The sequence below is a fragment of the Chaetodon auriga genome, chromosome 14, assembly GCF_051107435.1.
Source record: "Chaetodon auriga isolate fChaAug3 chromosome 14, fChaAug3.hap1, whole genome shotgun sequence".
NCBI lineage: Eukaryota > Metazoa > Chordata > Actinopteri > Chaetodontiformes > Chaetodontidae > Chaetodon > Chaetodon auriga.
In genome coordinates, this window is record NC_135087.1 from 10,328,076 (window position 1) to 10,343,552 (window position 15,477).

Sequence of the window (15,477 nt, forward strand, 5' to 3'; positions counted from 1 at the left end):
ATTGGTATAAGCTATAGTTTCTAGTTACTTTATGACAAAAAGCTTAATACAGAACACGTGAAAATATGCTGCTTTGTTATGGATCAAGCCACCCAGCAGAGTGTGTACAATTAGAGCTGAAACGATTAGCTGAATAATCAATATGTCGGTTGGCAAACAATAAATTGGCAACTGTTTTGATAATCATTTAAGTAATTTTTCATGCAAAATGCCAAACATTTCATGCTTCCAGCTTCTCAAATATAAAGATTTTCTGCTTTTTCCTCGTAATTATGTTGTTAATTTTAGTCCAGCTATTGATCGGACAAAACAATCATCGTGAAGGTGTCACTTTGGGCTGTGGGGAGTTGTGACGGCATTTCTCACTATTTTCTGCGGTTTTACAAACCATATAATCGATTGGTTAATCAAGAAAATAATCAGAAGATTAATCCATAATGAACGTAATTGCTGCAGGCTTATGTAAAATAGTTAAGAATTAGCTCCATCTCAGGCAGCTACAGCAGTAAAATGCTGCTTACACATAAATGCATAGAGTAATAATACTCTATTTCTGATGTACATTTGCTTTTACTGAAGTAAAGGATCTGAGTACTTTCTCAAATCTCATTTTACTACTCACTCTAAACTATTGAGTATTTATTCTCTATGGTATCGTGAATGCATAAACAAGACGTTGATATTGTAGTTAGCCACAGTGTAAACGAGTGGCAACATTAAACAGACATTTTCTTCCAGTCTTTCTTGTTGTGGGTATTATATAAATCATGCCCCATGGCTCATTTTCTGCCAGACTCCATTGACTCTCGGTTGATGTTCTTCAAGCTAATGTTCTAGCAAAGCCTGAGCTTACAAGATTTAGGCTGGCTTGTTTAAGGCTACATGTAAGGAACGGTAGGCTTACGCTTTAGTATCAAGGCTTGTCCAGGCTACGCCTCAATAGGCTTTGGTGAACTAGACCTTCTAGCAAGCTTGAGGCTATTGGTCTGTAAAAGTGTTGCAAATGAAATATGTGCTCTAATCAGAATCTGTGCGCATAAGTGTTTGTGTTGTTTCATGGGCGGACAAATATTATATGCCACTTAAACGAGGGTGGGAGACATGACATGAATTTTGCAGAAGAGGAAATCATGTCACCCTGATATACAATGTGGCTAAAATGAATTTTGTACACTACATGACCTCTTACATTTTGAATGCTAGGACTGATTCTAAAACAGGTTTTCTAAGGTCACGTTGATTTACAATGGCATCGAAGCTACTATGCTTTGCCAGCATCGTAGATCACGCTGGGGATGAGAAAGCACTGCAGCAGCACTGGTAGTGGACAGAAAACATACACTATGTGTAAGTACAGCCAGATAGAGGTCCCCCTGAGGCTGGAGAGCGGGTGGCGAGATTGAGGAGTCACCTCATCACTAGTGATCCATGCAGGTCGACACGCAACGCCCCCTTGACAAAACACACGAGTGCACAGTATCGTTACGACACACACACACACACAGGCATGTCTCTGACAGTTCATTTCAATGCAAATAAGCGTTCGCCCGTCTTCTGGGAGGAGGGTTTGGCAGACTGCATTTTCTCCTCTCTATCATATGGAGGATCTAGATTGTATAGTGAGCTCTCGGGCAGAACCAAGCAGCACTGAGTACATACAGCGCATTGCTTGCTTGAACAGATTTATTGAGTTTTATGTTAAGTACCAGGCAGTTTTTATCCTGGCTTGTTGCATTTAAACTTTGTTCTTGCAGGAAGATGCACTTATGCTCATAGTGAATGATGTGCATTTTCTTTGTCTTAAATGTGTTGTGCGGTTTAATTGTTTAGCGTCGTGGACTTCCTGTGTTGTTATACTGATATACGGTCCGCTCTCTTCTGTACGCCTGCAGCATTGCAGAAGAGGCGAGATTCTTTCGACCTCCCAGCAGGCCTTTGTCCTTAAAAGAAAGGAGGCTCCTCACTTCATCGGATAGATTACAGTCAATTAAATGTGTCTGTTATCACCCATTAATTACAGCCACCACTTATGCTAGAAATAGGCCTGACCAAGCAACGGACATGGACGTGAAATTGACCCAAATACGTCAAGATGAGTTTCCATTTTTTACCTCTTTTTCCCAGCCCTCATCTACAGAGGCCTATCACTGAACCGAGTCATCCCTCACACTGATTCCCCATGAGATGGGTGTTGCTGGGTTAGCATGCATGACTACATTATGTTTGTGTATGCATGAGGAAACGCTTATACATACACTTATATGTGTATGTAAGTGCACATTGATACATGCACATGTTTGGGGTAAGTGTGGGTGTACATGTGCATTCATGTGTCTGCATGTGTCGCGTTATTTGAGGTCAGAGCTGATGGAATGGGCTCCCTGGGAGACAGGCAGCGACCCTGAAGGATTGACACTTTGTGACACCTCTCATCGTCATCCTGATTAGTCACCTCTTTGATGTAGCGGCCCATATTAAGTCTCTTATGTGGAAAACACTTGTCAGCTGAATCGGCCTGATGGAGACATACAAAATCTCAAGTCGTATGAACAACACGATGCTGAAGCACCTCCATTCAGCAGATCAGATTGCAACACTTTCCTCCATCTACTATGCCTCGTGGATGTGGTGCTTGGCACTTGTAGCATTAGAGGGATTTCAGGGAATGTTAGCGAGATCAGATTTCCTCCCTGCCTACTTCTTTTTTTCCTCCTCCTCTCGCTTTCTTTCTCTTTACAAGCTCAGGGGAGCCGACAGCTGCCCCCTAACCCAGAATCAGGCATTAGAGGAACAGCCTGGCAATTAGTCTGCTATTGCCACACTGGGACGGGATCAGAGCAACAAAACTGACAAAGAGCACAAAAGAGAAAGAGAGAAAGGTTTAAGATGTGTTTCTACCATGGGAACATTTGAAGGAACATATTTAGGATTTCGCATTTTCATCTGAAAGTGCCTGATCACATCAGAAAGTGACATGGTAAAATTAATTTGCACATCTCGGCGAACGTGACCTACTAAATACTCAGAAAGTACCTTAACACTGTTCACTCAAGGGAACATATTGCTACTCCTATTCCTGTCTCATGACTGATTGTTGTTAAAAATATAAACTTGGGTGTATATGGTTATATAGCTGTATAAAATTCGGATGGTGTGACATTGCCAATACGATAGCTGGTCCAGTATTTTGTTCTCATTAATGCTGGTGTGACTAAACCCCAATTAGGACTGGACAGACCTAAAGATGTATGAGGCCTGACTTTTCATTATTCATTATTGCAAGCCAACATGGAAGCAGTTGCTGTGTGTGACTACTTTTTTTTTTGTTTATTCAGGATTTTTATTCATAGTTGTGTTTTGCCTTGATCTTACTGCACTTACGGCGGGCTTAAGAGTAGCAGTGTCGGTTGGTTCATTGGTCGATTTGTTAATCTTTCTCTCCATCTAAGATCGGTAAATGGTTGTCAAGATAACTTGCTCTTGTCAGGGAGCTAAAATGGCTCAGTTGAACAGTGGCCTAACTCTGTTGTAGCTGCTTGTTACACCGCAGGTCATGTAAGACCCCTGATGAATGATATGACAAAAACTGAGTACATAAGATATGCAACACTCACCCAAAGCTAGCTGTAGCTCTGCAAACTGCATCTGATTGTAAGCCAAAGTCATCTGTCCACACCCCTAAAGCTTCGCTGCAGTCCTGGAATCATATTAAGATGCAGATTATTTGAGTGGACGTGAAGTTTTATATTAATATTCATTGTCCCCAGAGGATAATTCAGGGTTATTTTTGTGGCTGCTCATCCTTCCTGTTTCCACCGTCAGGCCAAGATGTTATTTTTCAAATGTCAAGACATATCAAAATATAATGGCCAAGAAACATCCTTATTTTATTCATGCTCTCGAGGGGATAAACCCCTTTGTTTGACTGACCCGATGGCCTTTCCTCCAGCAACAACTCGAGACACAGTTTGTGTCCACTACTCTGTCCAGCACTTGAATACATGATCCTCTCTCAGTATGAACCCGTTTATTTGTACGTGTTTTTCAATAACAAAACATAAAAACGTGTGAAATCTTGGCATCTAAACCAACAAATTAGATATTTCTGAGTATTTTTATATATAAGGGGTGGGGAGGGGTAGGTGTGAGTTGCAACACAAGCATATGCTTTCTTCTTCACACACTGGAAAAGATACACTTCACTCTGAAAGCAGCTTTTTTGACATATGGAATGTTAAGAGGAGAGTAAAGGGAGAGATGAGGTAAGTGATGAAGTGGAAAAAGAGGAAAAAGTTTTTACCTGCTGCTGTACATGGTTAAGGGCATCAGTGAACTTCGTGTGTGTGCGTGTGTGTGTGTCTCTCTGTGTGTGTGTAGATGCTCGTCTGAGCAATCAGACTTCCTTGCAGCTCTGTTAGTTCCACGGTTGTAGAAAACATTTTACAAGATCAAAGCATTTAACACTCCTGAGGACTGGGAACGAGCCAGCTTTCTCCCTACCCGTTTCTTCACATACACACACACACACACACACACACACACCCACACACACACACACACACACACACACACAGACTGACACGCAGCCACACATGCTAGTTCATCTAGCCTTTACCCTGCACATCTCTGGGGATTTTACAACACTGAAGTCACCCAAACATTCCACCTGGAATGGACCGCCACCAGGTTCTGAGATAAGCCGAACGCAGTTGAAGCCCCTCAGCTCTCGTATCCTGAGCGGCAGCCACAGCAGCCGAGTGGTATCAGCTCGACCACAGCAGCCACGATTTCTCCCTATCTCTCCTCCCCCCCGCCCCCCCTCCCCCTCCAGGTGCTCTTTGACAGAAATAATTGAGGTAGGGAGGTGGTGGGAGGTTAATGAAGCACTCCCAACACACAGCTGACCTTTCCCCAGCTCCTGCGCAAATCATCGCAGCACAGTTTTTTGGACATTTTTAAATGAAAGCCTTTAAATAATTTATCTAACTATAGTTCCCGGAAGGCCCTTCATTAGAGATTGGCCGTGACATTTCCCTCCTCCCCCCAGCCTCTCATACTTACCGCCTCACATCCAGTCCAAGAATATCACTGTCGATTTCTCTTTCGCCTTTGTCTCTCTTCTGCTGTCATCTCTGTCTTGGTCTCTGTCTCAGTGTCGTCGTCCCCCCCCCCCCCCACTCTCTCTCTCTCTCTCTCTGACATTAGCCGCATTAAAGATTGATCTCCGGTGTGTCCCACACATGGCTGTGAAATGACAGACAGGCGTCAGGGCATGAGATGTGGTATAGCTGTGGTGGAATGGAAATTGAGCTAATTAAACATGTTGCAGGTTAACTGATCAAACAGATTGTGAGGGGGAAACAACGGGACACTGATTAACTACTAACTCAGGTACTAGGCTATACACTGACAAACAGCGAATCAACAAGTTCTCGTCTGTCTTATTTTTGAGCCTAAATCCAAAAGATGCTAAAAATGTAGCGCTTGCGTGATCGATAATCTAGAATATCCTGTAAAGGTTTGAAAATAGCTGGCATCAGGAGACAGAGACAGACCCGTTATGCGCCCTTGTTTCTTTACTTTACTGAATCTCCACAGGAACCAGGATACATAATATCGGCTTCTGTTTCATGCCCGCTTCATTGTGATGATGAATGATTTGTACAGTATTAGACAAGCTTGTATTGGGAATAGGTGAGGAGACAGGTTCAGGGAGGAAATCAAAGCTATTCCTTAACAAACCCCTGTGCTAACAGATGGACATATGAGTGTGCCTGTGTAGACATAAATCAAACACAACACAACAAAGCCACCCCGTCGCTCTGGTGCATAGGTGTGAAAGACAAAACAAACTAGATCAGATATGCAGAGGGATGAGTGCTGTCATTTCACAAGAAATGCAATTCATCAGGTCCTTTTTGCTGATGAAACAGGGAAAAATGAGATGTGGCAACTGTTCGAGTTATACAATATTGATATTAGCAGAAATGTTATCAGATGTAGTGTGAGGCACTACAGAATCCCAGCCTCCCCAGGGGAAGAGCAGTGGTAAGGCAATATCCACTTGTCTCAGACACTCTCATAACTTCAACGGCCTCTGTATAGCTGTAGGGAGTCTCCAAAAAGTCTGGCAAGTCAGTTTAGCAGACCTCAAGGAGTGTGATTTAACCTTTCCTGTATGTTGTTGAGAGAACTTAGCACTCTACAACCAAAGCCAGTCAACAGAGCGTATTCATCTGTGTGACAACCACAACACCGTGTTCAGAAATGCACTGCATATACAGAAAAATGAGCATATTAAAAAACACATTTATCAGTTTGACAACATGCACGTTGCATTTGGAAATGCAAACACAGAAACACCTCCCAGGTTTAAGAGAGGTGTTTGTCTGGCAAGAATAGGTGGAGAGGTTACTTAAAAAACAGAAACACTGTAGTAAAGTGTTTAAATTCCAGAGTTCAGACTGATAAATGAATGATATTAGAAAATGAAAAACTCGAGCCATCACACAATTAGCCTGATATACAGACTGAATGGCTCATGTCTTTCACTTCAGCGTGACATTGTGCTTCATGTTAGCTGGTTTTTGTTTGTAACCTCTGCTTGAGTCTGACATTCAAGTGCTAAACTTTACTTAACTCTTACTTTGCTGTCCCTTAACTCTGCTGCTAGCCTCCACGGCTTGGCTATTTGCTGGAGTATATCCAAGACACCTCCCATTACCCCATCAATTTTGGTGTGACCTCAAATTTGTCATGTTATTTTGCGATTAGGTTGCACTATTGTCTGTAATTCACTCATCAGGGCCATTATACCATGTGACATCAGCACCATGAATCTTTTATTCATTTCATTAGTCAGACATTTTTTTTTTCCCACTTCCTTAATAAATCTGTTTCTTCACCACTGCAGCTCATATTTAGCTCCCCGACACAACCCCTTTCAGCTCTCTCTCGTTCTCTCTTTCTCTCTGCTGCTCTCTTGCTATATCAGAAATTCTTTATTACCTGGAAACAAGGGCAGATTTATGCCTTTGTCCGGAACAGAGGCAGGTGTGGTTTACAGTGTGCGTTGTGAGGGATGAGTTGTGAGCAGGATTAGTTTTCAGGGCAACGGGGAGGACTAAGAGGAGAGAGGAGGAGGAGGATTGCCTGCTACCTTGTGCTGTAGTGGGAGCAGGCAGAGATATTAGGGAAGGACTGCTTCATTAACTCTCAGGGTCCATGGCCAGGGTCTGTCTGTGGCTGTCTGTGTTGCTCACCTTGGAAGACTGCTGCTCTTGCTCTTTTCTCTTTCTCTGGCTCTCAGTTTATGTCTGGTCCTTTCTGCTCTCTCTTCGCCTACTGAGGCCAGGATTTGTATTAATGTAACAAAGAGAAACCATGGGAGATGCACTGGGTTGACGTGTATATTTCACTTACATAAAGACAGATGGGCTTATTATCCACCACCATGATGGACTGTGGAAGGACACGGCCTGCTGTCTTTCTCTTTCTTCTTCTTTCTTTGATAACTTTACATGCGACTTCTTGGTTTCAAATGAGAAAACAAGGTTTAGATACATCTTATTTGCTCTTAATTAAGGCTGACCGGTCCATTTAGACTCATCTAATGTGCTTTGAATCAAAACCCACTCATGAGTCTAAACTACAAAAATAATATTTGTTCCTGCCTTCTACAAGGCCTTGGTGTTAATATTGTTTTAACAGAGCTAAATTCAGGTTTTCACCTCTCACAGTCTAATATTTCCCATGGTGACATGATTCTATTTTGATTTCCTGTCTTGTGTGCCTGGTGAGAGATACCTCTTCTTTCAGCAGGTAACTCCACATTTCAAATGAAACAAAGGGTGAAATGTGCTGTTAATTGCTGCTTCGAACACATTTCTTCACAGTTCCAACAGGTTCTCATTCCCGGTTATACAGTACAGATTTGTCAAACCTGTTGGCGTCTCAGTCGACACATGAAAGTTACCCTTTGGCGTCTGTATAGTTGCGCACCAGGTTTTCATTTGACTCCATTGTTAACCTACCCGCAGCTATATTAGACACCCAGAGCAACTGAGAGTCTTTAGGTAGCTTAAACTTTGATGTTGCTGTTGTTATTTTGCATGATTCCCCCCAGTTTGCCAAACAGCATAGCCACATTACTTTAGCTAACGGTTGTAGCCAACAGTTTGTTAGCTCTGGCACATGTTGGCAAACATGTGACTCAGTTAAGAGCCAGATGATGAAATCCAATGTTATTCAAAGTTGGAGTTTGGAGGCAAGAAGTCATTGAATCAGAATGTAGTCGGGGAGAGGCGCTCAGCTCTGCTGCCGTGTGTCAGCATTAAACACACAGCTGCTTTCTGTGTCTCACACTCTACAGAGTGAGACACAGGATGCCAAGTTTGGCTGTCACTGGCTTCAGAGGACTGAAACTACGGGAGGTAGTTTTTTTTTGTGTCCCTTGCTGTCATTGTCACTAGGAGGAAGGACTTGTTGACTAAATAAATTTTTTTTTAAATCAAATAAAGGATGTTTAAGCACTGACACCACTCAGTGTGTTTATTAAAACATAATACATCAAATGTAACACACGTGTCTTTTGAGACGTCAGCAGGTTTGACAAAACGTCACTATTGTACAACCTGGGAGTGACAACAGGTTGACAGTTCTGTTTTCATGATCCAAACGGTTCGAGCGTAGGAGTTTCTGCCTGCAATGTTTCTCCTGGCCGGGAAACACACACACACATAAGCATACACCCACACAGAAGTATCATGGTAGGTGATTGGATGTTAACCAGTCTGGAGTCAAACAGATGGAAGGCTGCGCAACCGCACCAAAACACAGGAAATGGATTTATCCCACCCAGCCCCTCCTGTTTTCCCATAATCCTTTACTTTCCTCAGTTCTCCCATTATTAGACACTGACAGAGAATGATAGACTTCACACACCCTAAAAGTCTTATTGTTCTGAATGCTGGAACAGATGCAGACTCGGGGGCCCAATCATGAAACCAAAAGAATCTCAATTTGTCCCTCTTGGTTTTATGATTATTTTTCTCAAAGAAAAACAGAGGACAAGAGATTTTTAGAGCAGACATTTATGCTGTGGTAGGCAAAAAATGTCATTTCATTTCATTTGGACTTTAACCATTAGTTTCATCTCCATCCACAGAGTGCATCAACCCTTTTTTTTTTTTTAAAGGCAGGCCCCTTATCAAATTTGAAGATGGCTGACAAGTACGATTAAAATTCTTGAGTATAATCCTGTTGATACAGCGTTTGCCGTACTTAATCAATGTACCTCGCCTTTCCCTCTCTGCTTTCTGTGTATCTCTGCAACTTTCCCAGAACTAATTGCGGAGATATTTAATGGAGATAGGTGATCCCTGGCTGCTTCAGCCCGTCCACCGCGGCACGTTGATGACCATGAGAGGGAGATGAGAGGAGAGTGTGATGTTTTGAGCTTTTAATAAGCCAGGCACTCCCGTCCATATCACAACAGAGGAAGCAAAAAGCGTTTGACTTTATTTTTCACTATGTTTGTGGTCACTGTGTGCATGTGTGTGCGTGCACATGCTTGTTTATTCGTCTCCCTCTGCCATCCCTCTCTCCTGATGACATATTGCCCCCTCCAGCTACTTGTTTATTGAGCACAATGACAGCCTTACATATTACTGCTGTTGCCTTTTTTGTTGTTGTTGCCACTCACATTAATAATTCGCTTTTTTGTTAACTGACTGATGTAAAGTGGGCTAATCCCTTTATGAGAGGAGAGGGTGAGGCTGAATTTGTCAGCGAGTGTTTGTTAATGAATCAAGCTTGTATCATCGGTATGCACAATGTGTTTTTGTGTAATGTGGGTGCGGGTGTGTGTTTTGTCTGGGAGGGAGCGGGGCTAATTTCCACCCTGCTAGGGTCCTAGAGGACTAAGCTGCTTTTGACCTGATAAGCTCATTAGAATTCCACACTAATTACAACAGGCCCTGTTTGGCTGTCACCGGATGAGAACAACAGGTCCCAACCACATCAGCCTACCTAAGAGGGAGAGTAAAGTAAGGGAATGGAGGAGAGGATGGATGGATGCTTGTGAGGGAGAACGAAACGAGAGGAAGAAAGGAGTTGTTCAGCTGCATGGGTACCGATGGAAAGTTATTATGATTGGTACAATGAGATGTAGAAATCCCAAACAGAGAATCCAACAAGTTTAATGCAGATGAAGAAAGACAATGACAAGCGAAAGAGGGAGAGACGGAGGTGGGAGGGAGAGAGAGAGAGAGGGAGAGAGAGATTGTAAATTAGCCAGGCCGCCGCAGAGCGTTTTCTCTGACTTGTCGAGGCTAAACTGAGGGCAGCAGGGAGTGGGGCCCGATATGTCAGAATCTCCCTGGCAACCAATCCTTCAGCCGCCCACACACACACACACACACACACACACACGCACACACACACACACACACACGCACACACACACACCACGCGCAGCACCCTGTTGAGGCTGGGCCGGTGTGTTGTTTGCATCCCTGCCTAGATTAAATCTAAGGCAGGCCTGGAAAATTTACAACAGGGTCTCTCCTCCTTTCTTCACATGCTGGAAACCGGACCAGGCAGTCTTTTCACACTCGTGCTCTCTCTTTCTTTCTTCTTCCTCTTTCATCTTGCTCCCTCTTTCATATGTTCTCCTCTTGTTTCTCTCTCGTGTTTTTCTCTTGTAACTCAGGCCGTAGCGCCCGCAGTCAACAGAATCGTTTGTTTCCATTCAGCTCATGTGTTTGTATGTGTACAGATGTGAGCATTAACATTTTTGTGTGTGCGTGCGAGGGGGCTGTCTGGGGGGGGGGCAAAAGCACTCACAGGGGACCCGTCTGCCCCGACCTCTATTATTCCCTTCCATTTGCTTTTTCCTCTCGCAGCGCCGCAGAATGTGAAAGGGAATTATTAGAGTATGTCGATTTGTTCTGTGTGTCAATATGAAGCATCCCTCTAATCCCACTGTGGTGCCATAGTCAGCCATTCACTCACTGCTCTGTTATAGTCCAAAGCCACTAGAGCCAGAGGCCTCACTCATTAACCAGGCTTTTCTAAGAGACAGCGAGCAATCTCCAAGGCCACAGCCCGCATGTGTGAGACATGGGCTGCATTGTTTATGTGTGTCTTAATGCGTGTGTGTGTGCGCTTGTATTCGTCCATGCATACGTGGGTGGATGTGTCTTCCACTGCATGGAGACACAACACGTGTGTGTTTGTATTTGATGTCTAGCTTACTCCAGGGCTCTGTGTGCGCTGCCCCTGGGCAGCAGCTGGTGGGTGGGCAGAGCAGAGCGGAGCAGAGATGAGTGGGTTAGCCCCTGGCACAGATCTGCACCTAGGGACCAATAGCTGCTGGCGCCAGCCATCTTTGGCTCCAGTTTGTCCTCAGGTCCTCCAAAGGCTGAGCCCCTCAGGAGGTGTGCGCAATCGCAGATGTGTGCGAATGTCTGTTTGTGTGGCGAAACTGTTAAGATGTTACTTTCGTGTATTTGTGCGCTGATGAAATTTTTAACCATGTATATGTTAGTACCTGTATTGAATGTGTGATGAGGTTTGTGTGTGTGTTGCACTGCCGAGCGGTGTGTCCTTGGAAGCTGCCCTGGCAGGAGAGGATGGGGACGGTTGCCTCCACTGGGATGACACTTAATTGGACTCCTGTCAGCATTTGGCTGTCTTTCACTCCACTCACTTCCCTTACTCTCTGCCATAGTATCTATGTCTCTCTCTCCACTTCTATATGTCTTCCTCTCTCTCCATCTTCTCCTCTTCCACACTTAAATGCTCTCTGGCCCCACCTACTCCAGCCCCGCCGTCGCTCTCTCTCTCTCTCTCTCTCTCTCTCTTTCTGTCTGTCCCTTGCAGTCATCCCTCCCTCTTAATTTGAGAAACAGCAGAGGTATCGATTGGTGGTCGCAGCCTCTCATCTCCCCGCCCTCCTCGAATTTATTATTCACTCATACATTCAAACGCTGATGGTCCTCTGGAGGGTTTGGTTGTGCAGATGCCAGCAGACACGCGCATGCACACATGCACACACGCGCACACATATATGACACAAATGTCAGATGTTGATGCATTATCACATCACAGTGCAAGAACACACAAACTAGGGCACACATACACACAATAACATGCACTGCAGTGTCAACTCATACATTATGGATATGCACAGACCAGAGCGAGATGTATTCACACATGCACATTAATTTAAGCAAACACAGACACTCTCTGACACAGGAATCAGAATGAGCTAGGGGGCCCTGATCTGACTCAGCATTTCACTGGTAACATTTCAGCTTCATCTTGATCAGTGGTGATGGCGTAGTTTTAGCACAGAGCCTTATGGAGCAATGGGAGGTTAGATAACCAGACTGAGAGATACAGGGCTGCTCTTAGACGGACATGCTGCATTTCTCAAAAAAAGACAGCTGTTCAGGAATTTGTTTGATGTAATTGCACACAGAGCAATTGGAAAAATGTGAGCGGCTGAGGGTTAGATAGGTCGCACAAAGGGAAGCAAAGATGCGCCCATGCAAGTTGTGTTGATATTGAGCGACATTTCCACTCTTATTCCAACCTGTGGGACTTCAATCCATGACTGTCAGAAAGAAAAATGAGAGTGCAGGAAATTTGTTTCAGTTTTTGAACAGGGAAATAATGGACTGAACCAAGGTCGTAATTTCCACTGGGAATGGGGAGGACATGTCCCCTTCACGTTTCACAATCCTATTTTTGTCCCCCCGCGCTTTTATAGTTTTAGCTTGATTTTCTCGAACGTCTCTCTAAGCAGTCTCCTTTTACTGTCTTGCCACGGTTATGTTGATATGCTCATCTGAGGCGATCACAGCCGCAAGCTTAACAAGCAGCGGTGAGCGCTTTGTGAACTCGGTTTGCCCTGGGTTTCGCCCCTGAGGCTACACACAGGCTTCTCTAGCTTATTGGTGAAGGTTGTCGGGGTTGACTGCATCCTGAAAGAAATACCCACAGACACAATTCAGGGCTGGAAAAAAGTACCTTAAACATATCACATACTCTCTCTCTCTCTCTCTCTCTCTCTCTCTACATATATATATATATATATATATACTCGATATGCTGAACCCCTCACTGCAGCACTGTGGGGCCACAGTCCATATCCATATCTTCAACCGTCTGTTAGTCTGCATGTCTGTACCTCAGTCCTCCATGTTGACTCCTCACTTTGTTATTTTACACTTTATCTTGAGGAGTGATATGTTTGATGAGATAGCTATTAACAATGCATTTCTCATCTACGTGCGGCTGTCGGCCTCCATCAATCCCACCCCCCTCCCACCGAGTGCTGTCATCGTCTCCTCCCTCCTCTTTACGACTGTGCTTTGACTCAGATCCGTAACTTCCAATTTACACTCCACCACATATCATCCACTCGAACGCTGGGAAGCTGAGTGGTCTGCGTTGTAAGCTGGTTTGACGGCGTGAGCTCGGCCAATAGGCTGGAGGTAAACGACGCTGAGAGAATGCAGACAGGTTTGCTTGATAGAAAGTACTGAGGAACTTGTTTTCAAAGTTTGGCTGATGATACTGAAAGCTAAAGCCAGATTGGTAGGAGGACAGAGTTATATAACTTTGATCTCCCTGATGGATTTCACTATCGATGTGAAGATTATTCTTTGTCATATTATGCCACGGAGTCTCCTCTGTATTTTAGTCCATCTGGAGTGGAAAACAAAGCCGAATCATATTGATGAGTGAGTCCTGGGCCATCCTCCCCTTAGAGGAAAAATGAAGTCTGAAAATCACTGCTTTATGATAGACTCAAAATGTTTCATTAGCTATTTAAATTGCTCTCGCCAAGTAATTTCCCTTACATTTAAAACTGACCATCTTGACTTTACTTTAAGTCTAGATCCTGATAGCAACCTTTCATCCGCTTAAGTCTCCCTCAGATGTCGACTTCTCAGATGTTCAGACTGATTGAGGAACTGAGATGAATTGAAGATGATAGGGAAATGTGCTGCCTGTGTTGTGTTTTAGTTCTGCAATTTGGCACATGCGAGATGTAACCATGCTGTAATACCTCACCTGCCTGTTAATTTGAAGAGACTCGTTTCATTAAAACCCGGTCATGTGTGTTCAACTAGTCCAATGTTCTGCTTTCAGAACAAAGAGGTAAGATTAGTAGCGACAGTAAGTATATCAAAGCTGATGTTTTTCAAAATTTCAGGCTGCAGAATTACCCCTACTGTTCCGCCTATACTGCGGTTTGTAGTTTATAAAATAATCATAAACGTTATAATCTCATCCCTGCACAAACATCTTATCATAAAACCACAGCAAACATAAAACATCATTAAAGGACGGGGCATAAAAGCAACATAAAAGACGTAAAATAAAATAATGATTACGAGATTTTTTTTTTTTTAAACTCATGCGTAAACAAGCATGTAAAAAGGGATTTCAGAAGATTATGATTATTTCGCCGAATTGAGACAATTAGAAGCCTGGCCGTACACGATGAAGACCAAACCACCTTTCGTTTCCTCAGCTTGCTTGCGAATAGCAAATCTGCATCTTCCTAACAAAGAGGGGCAGAGATTTGATTTTCATATCTATCTTTAATTTTTTAGGCAGTCGGTCTCAAAAAGTGACGACATGCCTTTGTTTATTCAAAGCTGTCTTTGAAAAGTAGCACGAGAGGAAGATGAGAAGGAGTGATTTGTTTGACACGCACACACACACACACACACACACACACACACAAGCCCATATCACTCAGTGCCCAAGGATGGCAAGCTTTCACTTTTAAAAGACTGTTATGGAAAGCCCCATTACAGTGCAGAAGGTTTCAACCTCAATTATATGGAGAATATATAGTAGTCAAGCTGCTAATGAAAATGGAGGAGAGTGTCTACTCTAGCAAACAGCTTTCTGTGAAAGATGGGGAAGTAATCTATTCTCTTTACGAGGAGCAGTACTTTTTCCCCTCTGATTGCCGCAGCTTTAATGAAGAGCTTACATACCTGGGGGGATGATTCAGGAGCAAAGCATCGGGCAACATATTGGATGTGGCTCTAAAATGGAAGTCAGGAAAGCAGGTCTTTATACGCGTGTGTGTGCTTGCTTTTCTATATATGTGGGGTTCCGGCTACACCACTCATGGTGCGTGTTCACACAGCTTAGTGGGAAACAAAATGCTGAACCTCGTCATGTAAATCCAATGAAAATCCTCAGACCAAACTCTTCAGGCCAAGAGACGATGAAGGTGGGAGATCACCTTTTCTTCAGATTAAAACAAGCTGTTTAGTTTTCATACAAACCTACTTCACTTTGCAACCTTGCCCCACTCTTAAACTAAAGAAATGTTTTAGTTCTGTTTACTCCATAGCATAAAAAATCCAGTGTACAGTATGGTACCGTTTGATGGATAAACCAGGGTCATCTGTGATAGTCCTACTACATTCATGAGGATACATC

The 15,477-nt window shown here is 43.6% G+C and overlaps 1 protein-coding gene across 1 annotated transcript in view; it reads left to right on the top strand.

The window, feature by feature from the left end:
- Window positions 1-15,477, top strand: part of pacrg (PARK2 co-regulated) — a 124,504-nt gene that overhangs the window by 84,721 nt on the left and 24,306 nt on the right. The gene's annotated exons all lie outside the window — the stretch shown is intronic.